Consider the following 7989-nt stretch of genomic DNA (forward strand, 5'->3'; position numbering starts at 1 on the left):
GGAACCAAATACCTCCAGATTTCATGTACTGTGACATCATTGCTCCTATTATTTAAGCCACTACTACTGGGATATTCTTTCACATGCAGCTAGACACAAGCTGACAGATCCTCTTACATTCCCAGATAGCTCCAGAAATTAGATTGCATTATTATTTTTCAAGGAGATATACGCAAACACACATAGACACAGCTATACCATTTTATACATTCTGAAGATGTGATCAGAGGGAATTCAGAAAATGGCACAAGAAAATAAGAAGAAAACAAAAAGAGGAAGAGACAGCCCAACTAAGTGACTCTGCAGTGATTCATCTCAAATCTTCATTTCAGCAACCTCTCATGGCCTCTCTGAGTGATCCCCCACCTAGATGATTACTGACTTCCCTCTCCTCCCTCAGCCCTTTTCCTGACGTGTCACTGCCAGCTCAGATACACTGGCAAAGCAATAAGCTCTGCTCTCCACACTTCTGCTTCTTGGATCCCTTTATTCTTATCAGCCTTGTAAACTACCTATACCTAATTCAGTCAACTGTTAAAGGTGACAATTTGTCCGTAATCTCAATGAGAAGGCTCTAATGCTAATAAATGGTGCTGTGATTTGCTCAAAGCCTGGATTAGCCACATCTTGGCCTCAGACCTTATGATGAAGCTGGCTTCTCCAACCTCTGCTGAAATTTCTACAACTACTTAGAACCTGAAAAAATCATCAGCAGTGCTCAAACTGGTTGCTGCAAATAGCTCACAGTTAAGGAGACTGCCAAATAGTTCAGTGGCTAGTGAGGTATGGCCATGGCTTTTTATCAGTGAAATCACAGGCAAGCCTGGCATGATTGGCTACGATGTTTAAGGACTGATCTTCAACATCTGATTATATTTGGTTTATTATTTGAATATTCTTGGGTCATGTATGATCAGACTGGTATTTCAATAAAAAGATAATGTATATAAATGACAACCCACTCCAGTATTCTTGCCAGGAAATCCCATGGAGGAGCGTGGTGGGCTACAGCCCATGGGGTAGCAGAGAGTCAGATGTGACTTAGCAACTAACAACAATGATTAAAAATACCTACACCCTTTCCAAGCATGAAACTCCATTTGTCACTTCGAATATCTCCTACAATATCCTAAGTTTCAAAACATTCATATTTAATTTTTATAATCAGGCTAAAATTCACAGCAATATTAAAGTATATATATATATATATATATCTTTCTTCATAATTTCCAATGTTGCCTCTCACTTTTCACCTTCAAATCTCTAAGCCCCTAAACTACTTTTAACTCCCAACAATGAGAACCTGCTTCCTCTTTTCTTCACACTCCACTGGATTCACATTTTTAAATTTCCCCTTGGAAGGGCCTGCAGCTGTGTGTTTTGACAAAGCTATTAGATTTTACCATAACTCCAATGTCTTTTGCCCTCATTTTTGTTTTATTTATATCATCATAACATTTATGAGAAATGTGTCTTCATAAACTAATGGTCTTTTGAACTTCTTGGATAATCTAATGAATTTAAAAGGGGAAAGATGGAGGAAGGGATAAATTAGGAGTTTGAGATTAACGCACACTACTAAGTATAGTAGTGTGTAAGGTGACCAACAAGGGCCTACTACACAGCATAGGGAGCTACACTATTTTGTAATAATATTTTGTAATAACCTATAAGGGGAAAGAATCTGTAAAAGAATATATATACATACACATACACACACACATATACACCTACATATACACTTATATGTGCGTGTATACAAATAGAACTGAATCACTTTTCTGTGATTAACCCAACATTGTAAATCAACTTCAATTGTAAATACTTTAATAAAAATCTTTTTTTTTTTAAATCTAATGGGTTTAGCTTCTCTCCTTCTTCATTGGTAATTCCTAGTTCACCTTGAGCATAAAAATTCTGCTCTTGCCCCTGGTTTATCTTGTCATTCAGTTCCTCCATCCCAGAGCAGTCCTTGAACAAACTGGATCATATTCCTGACACATATAAGGGGGCAAAGAACAAGGGAAAAGGCGAGTTTACTCCCATTCCCAGCATGTAGACAGGTGCCCAGGAAACAATGCTGTTACCCCCCTGGGAAAAATCACAATAGACTGCTTCTGATTCCAAATCTACCCATTCTTTCATTTATTAATTCAACAAATATTCATTTATCATTGACTATTAGCTCAGTATCATGATAAGCACTATGGATAGAGATGATGAGCAAACTAGACATAGTCTCATGAAGTTTATAATCCAAAGGAGAACCCATAATAAATAAATAATTGCACAAGTAACCATAGAAATGATGACAAATTTCATAAAGTCTATTAAGGAAATGTTCAAGAGGTTTCTGAGAAGAGGGATTTAACTTAGACTGAGGCTTTGGATAGGCTGGCCTAAGAAAGGGAGAGAGTGGTGTGACCTGTGGCTGGATGGGTAGGGGAAGGTTGATCGTGCAGGATCTTGAAAACCACATTCATGAGTTCTGATCCAGCAAAGGAATAATGGGATCTAAGTTTCATTTTTAAACATTTACTCATTTACTTGGGGGTCAGAGGAGTGGAGAGTAAGGGTCCTGTAAGGATCAACCTTATTGGAACGCTGGAAGATAAGCAAAGCTTTACGGCAACCCACTAAACATTTAACCAGAAGAAGGCCACTAAAACATAATAAGAGAATCTGTAACATTTTAACTTAGCTTTACCCCCCACACATCGTATTCTTCAAGACAGCAATTTGAATTCCAAGTATGAATGCACGATATTGGAGAGAGTAGAGAAAACCTTGTTCCCAAGGAATCACACTTGTTTTGACATGTCTGTGAGTTCTCTCAAGAACCACCACAAGGAGCCTGCCTTTGTTTCACCTGTCTAGGAATGCCCTCAGGGTGAAGGATGTTCCTTAAAAATATTGGCAGCAACAAGCTGCTGCCACCTTGGATGAAAATCAACAGTTGAAGGAAGCAATAAACATGATAAAAGGAAGAAAAGGCTGTGGAGTGAGATTCTGGGGAATAAAAGCTTTGAAAAATTCCTAAGTGTACCAGGGAATCTAGAAAGCCGAGCACATGCCCAGAGCAGCATGAATGCTCAGAAAAGATTTAGAGACTATAAGCTTTCACTTTTTTTTTTTTTGGCCCTGTCAAGGCATATGGGATCTTAGGTCCCCAACCAGCCATGCCCCCTGCAGTGGAAGCCCAGAGTCCTAACCACATTAGTCCCAATCACTATAGGCTCTGCATAAGCAGGTAGGCTTCATTAACAATATTGCCATTCCCATCACGTGATGCTTTAAATTCCAATTAGTTTATCACAGTTTGCTTTCAAGCTAATAATTCACGTTTTAAAATAAGCAACCATCAAAATGCCAGGTTTACTTCATTGTATTCAAGTGGGACATGAACATTATATTCAGAAAAGCAGAAAGGCTAGCAAACATTTCACAGATTTCAGTCAGTGTAATGGTGTCAATATATCTTGCAAACTAAATTAATCCAGATGCATCTAGACGATGAAGATATTTCTGTTTAAAAACAATGATTGTTCCAGACATCACAAACTTGTTGATGGTCAAGTTTGTGTTCCATATTATTAATATTTGTATTTCCCATAACAGCTGATAAAGCATTTTGCATAAGAAATACATGAGGTCAGATTGATTTCCTTGATTAATATCAAAAACATTTGAATTGACATTGGGTGCTGTTGCCTAGCAAATACTGGCTCAACTCCATTATAGAGAAAGCTTTGGATGCATTTTATAAAATAGTAATGAGGTCTCTTACTTTTTAACATTATGACAAAGGAGCAGAGAAAATTTGAAATCATAATGTAAAAAGCCTACAACAAAGCTATACTTTCCAATAGGTGGGCAGTCTGTTCTTAACAAAATATTCATCTCAGGCACAGGTTATAAGACCAGAAGTTAATCTTAGTATGGTCCTGTTTTCTGCAATGCTTTAATTCATTTTTGAAATTTAATTCATGGAAACACTGATGAAAGAGATATGTTATATATCTCAAAGTCAATCTTGCTTTTTAATTTGTTTAATTTCACTTAAAAATTTGCCAAAAAACTTTATATAAATAACAAAATGTGGTTATATCATGTTTTCAACTTTTTATAATGGGGTATTTCAAACATACATAAAAGTAGACAAATTAGTATCCTGAAGGCCCACGTACCCATCACTCACTCCACCATCCACTTACAACTACTGGCCCAGCCACACCCTCATTCACTCCTTCCATGGTATTTTGAAACAACTCCCAGACATCATATTATTTCATCCATTAATATTTCAGTAATTAACATAAATGATAAGAGCTCCTTTATTGATAACTCTAATATCTGCATATCATATCTGCAAAATTAATAAAAGCTATTTACCATAATCAACTATCCATTATTTAAATTTCCAACTGTTCCATAAAAATTGCCATAAATGGATTTATTGTTGTTTCAAAGTATGTTCCTTCAGGATACAAATAAGGCCTGCATACTACAGATGGTTGTATCCTTTAAATCTCCTTTAATCAGTTAGATTCCTTCTCCATTGCTTTGCGTGCAGTTTATTTTTATTGAATAAGTCAAGTCGTTTGTCCTTAAGAGTCCATCATTGGTTTATTGATTATAGCCACCCAGGATATAGTTTGACTGTTTCCTCTTTTCTCTATATTGCCTGTAAGTTGGTAATTGGATGTAAAGGCTCTATGAGAATCAGGGATTTTTTTTTTTTTTTTTGGTTTACATGTTTGGTTTTGTGGGGCGGGGGGAGTAGACATATGACAGGACTTTATTTTAGTTGGCATTGTGTTGAGTGAAATTATTTTCAGTGCAGTCTTTTAACAATATCTTTCCCTGGAGGTCCAGTGGTCAGGACTCTGAGCTTTCACTGCAAAGGGCCTGGGTTCAGTCCCTGGTTGGAGAATTCCCACAAGCCATGCAACACAGCAACAAAAACATCTTCCTTTCTCTCTTGTTTACCCCGTGTTGATTCACCTACACCATCCATCTACAAGTGACCAATATTAACAACCCAGGGCGTGTCCCTCCATATGTTCTCCCTGTTCACTTAAATATCTTTATGAACATGCATACAGAGATTGCTGTCTGCCTTACACAAAGGAGGTCATGGAAAGCCTTCCATGCCAAATGGCAGAGCCATAATTTGTTCTATTTCACGGCTTCAAAATAATATTCCATGTACATATCTACAATTCACTCAGCCACCCCACTCTTAGTGGCCACCACTTTGTTCCTGGATCTTGTTGCCACAACTTGTTCATCAGTTCATACTGGCTTTGAATGTTTATAGAATGTTTTCCCAGGAGCGGGACTGCTGGGTCAAAAAGTAATTCATATTTTTTACTTTAATAAATGTTTCCAGGCAGCTTTCAAAAAAGGCTGTAGTGCTTTCTTTACATGTCCACCAGCAAGGGATGAACTCGCCCTTTCTCTGACAATCTAAAACAGTCTCAAGGAATGAAAAGTAGTCACAGATGAGGGTCACACGTTGGGAGCCAGCAAGGCTTTCAAGGAGAAGCAGCAGCTCTACGAGCTTCCTTAATCCACAATGAACAAATGAACGATGAGTGATTTCTCAATAGGAAAGGCCCTACGCAGTCATCCTTGCACCTCGTGAGCCTCACACAGGCTGGCACAGAACAAACATTCCAGAAGACCCTACAACAGGGTTTGAGTCCAGTTATCTCTAACTGCTGAAAGTTGTCTTTAACTCTTCTCCATTTCCTGGTTCCTAGTGAGTTCTTTCCTACTGGATGGTACCTGCATATTACACAATAGGATTTATGAAGCATCTGCTGTTAATTTCATTTGATTCTTTGTCATCTCAGTTAAGATTCTGGGAAAAGGAAGTTGTCTTGGATAGGAAGAAACCAGTAAACTTAGTAAAAGGGTCATTCTTAAGCCAGGGAATAAAAACAATGTAATGCTCTACATGTGTTGGTCGCACCAGAAGGAGTAACCACTTCCCACCCTCTGAGAGAGCCACATTTTTCTTACTAAACCTCCACACTATTTCTTGCAAGTCTCTCCCTTGCTGGGAATCCCCAGTTCCTCTGTTCCTTTCCCTCCATTCTTGCCCATCTACTCTTGCTCTTGAAGGACAATACTCACCAATATAATACTCTTCACCCCACCTTTCAAACAAAGGCCTCTTGTTTCAGTTGAAACGATGTGTTCTGTAAATGAGAATCTTTTCAAAGAATCTACCAAATGTACCCATGACTCAGTCCCTTATTATTATTATACCTAAGGATCTCACAGTGTAGGGAAACAAATAATTACCCCAGCTTCATCTTACTGTTGGGACAGTCAGGAAATGCCAGATAAAAAACAGAGTTCCTGGTTTTGACCAAGCCTAGCTGGGAGTTGGTGATGGACAGGGAGGCCTGGCATGCTATGATTCATGGGGTCGCGGAGAGTCGGACATGACTGAGCGACTGAACTGAACTGAGCTATGCTTTTATGAACAACATTTGTAATTAAGCTCCTCGCGTGTCAGAAGCATTGTTGGTGTACTAAGGGGAACCTCTACAGTGGAACTAGGAGAGCTATTGACAAACGGAGGAGGTAGAATTTCAAAGTGTACTTTTTTTAAATAGGAAGCCATAAATTCAATTCATAGTTATTCAGAGAAACACACTCTGCTAGAGTGACCTTAGAGAGAGGACTATATTATTATTCAGGAAGGAGTTGGTCAACATGCAAACTCCTTGCCCCTCTGACAACTCTTACAAGTGTGACACCAGCCATACTCCAGGAATTTGTTCTGCTACAGCCCACAGCGCTGGGATTAGTCCTTTTCTCCATTTGACTCCCATTTCAGGATTACCTGTGGCTTGGACCACCCCGGCACAGTGCAGGGACAATGAGCCTGATGGATGTCAATTGAGACAGTCTCCGGTCTGGATATTCTCCTTGTATTCTGGTGCCTCGAAAAGAGTAGAGAAGTCATCCTTGGGCAGAAATCAGAGGGAAATATGGGGGACATACACATTTAGAAGAAAAAAGAGAGTCATATGTTTAGTGTTTTTTCTATGGCAGTATCTAGCTTTACCCCCATATAATTACATTCCAATTATCAGCATTGACATTTACACATGAAGTTCACAGTGCAATCTTCTGTTTTAAAAGGGAATTGGAAAGAAAATAGAATGGCAATTTGGTTCTGGATTTTTTATATCACCTTTGATGACCAGAAATTTAACATAAGCAGAGTTCTGAACAAAGAAACACCTTCATAGCCTTATTAAGGAATGAAAATGAAAGAAAGTTTAGCGCTTAAGTGAACTTGAAGCAGATATGTTGCCAGTCCAGATAATGCACTGCTAATAAATGAATCCTTTAACTGAACACCCAGATAGGATCATTTGACAAAGGAAGCAAGTGTTCCAACCCTGGTGCCAGTGCTTCAGAAGCTGAACTCTTAAATTGGGTCCACTGGAATTGAGGAATCCAGACACATGGCCAGAATTCTGCTTCATAACGTGCAAATCAGTCAAAACATCTGATTGTTTTAAAAGTCTATTTGGGAAGTTTTTAAAATGGGGCTGCACTAAACAAGATGACTGAGTCAGTAAAACCTACTATTGTTACAGTGTTTTCTTGGTCCTTCTTGAGTCTCTGCCTCATTACCACCCAGGTTCCTATGGCTGTCTTCACCTCTCAGTAACAGTAACTTGCTCACATCAAGGGTCAGATGTTAATTGGTTGTATCTTTCTTTCAGTTCAGTTCAGTTCAGCTCTGTAAATCAATGTACTATCTCTGAAAAATGTTTTCAATTTAAGGCCTACTCTGACTTATGGAATGTCAAAGGGGAAGAACTATATTTGGACATTTTGGACACTGTAAACCTTTCAGTTCAGTTCAGCCACTCAGTTGTGTCCAACTCTTTGCAACCCCATGGACTGCAGCACGCCAGGCTTCCCTGTCCATCACCAACTCCCAGAGCTGACTCAAAC

At 38.8% G+C, this 7989-nt stretch overlaps 1 pseudogene; it reads left to right on the forward strand.

Annotated features, from left to right (window-relative positions):
* Window positions 1–547: 547 nt before the first annotated feature.
* Window positions 548–849, forward strand: LOC148778585 (ATP synthase F(0) complex subunit g, mitochondrial pseudogene; annotated as a pseudogene).
* The last annotated feature ends 7140 nt before the right edge of the window (window positions 850–7989 follow it).

The sequence above is a fragment of the Moschus berezovskii genome, chromosome 2 (genome assembly GCF_049115385.1).
Source record: "Moschus berezovskii isolate FMDL1 chromosome 2, NW_MosBer_1.0, whole genome shotgun sequence".
NCBI lineage: Eukaryota > Metazoa > Chordata > Mammalia > Artiodactyla > Moschidae > Moschus > Moschus berezovskii.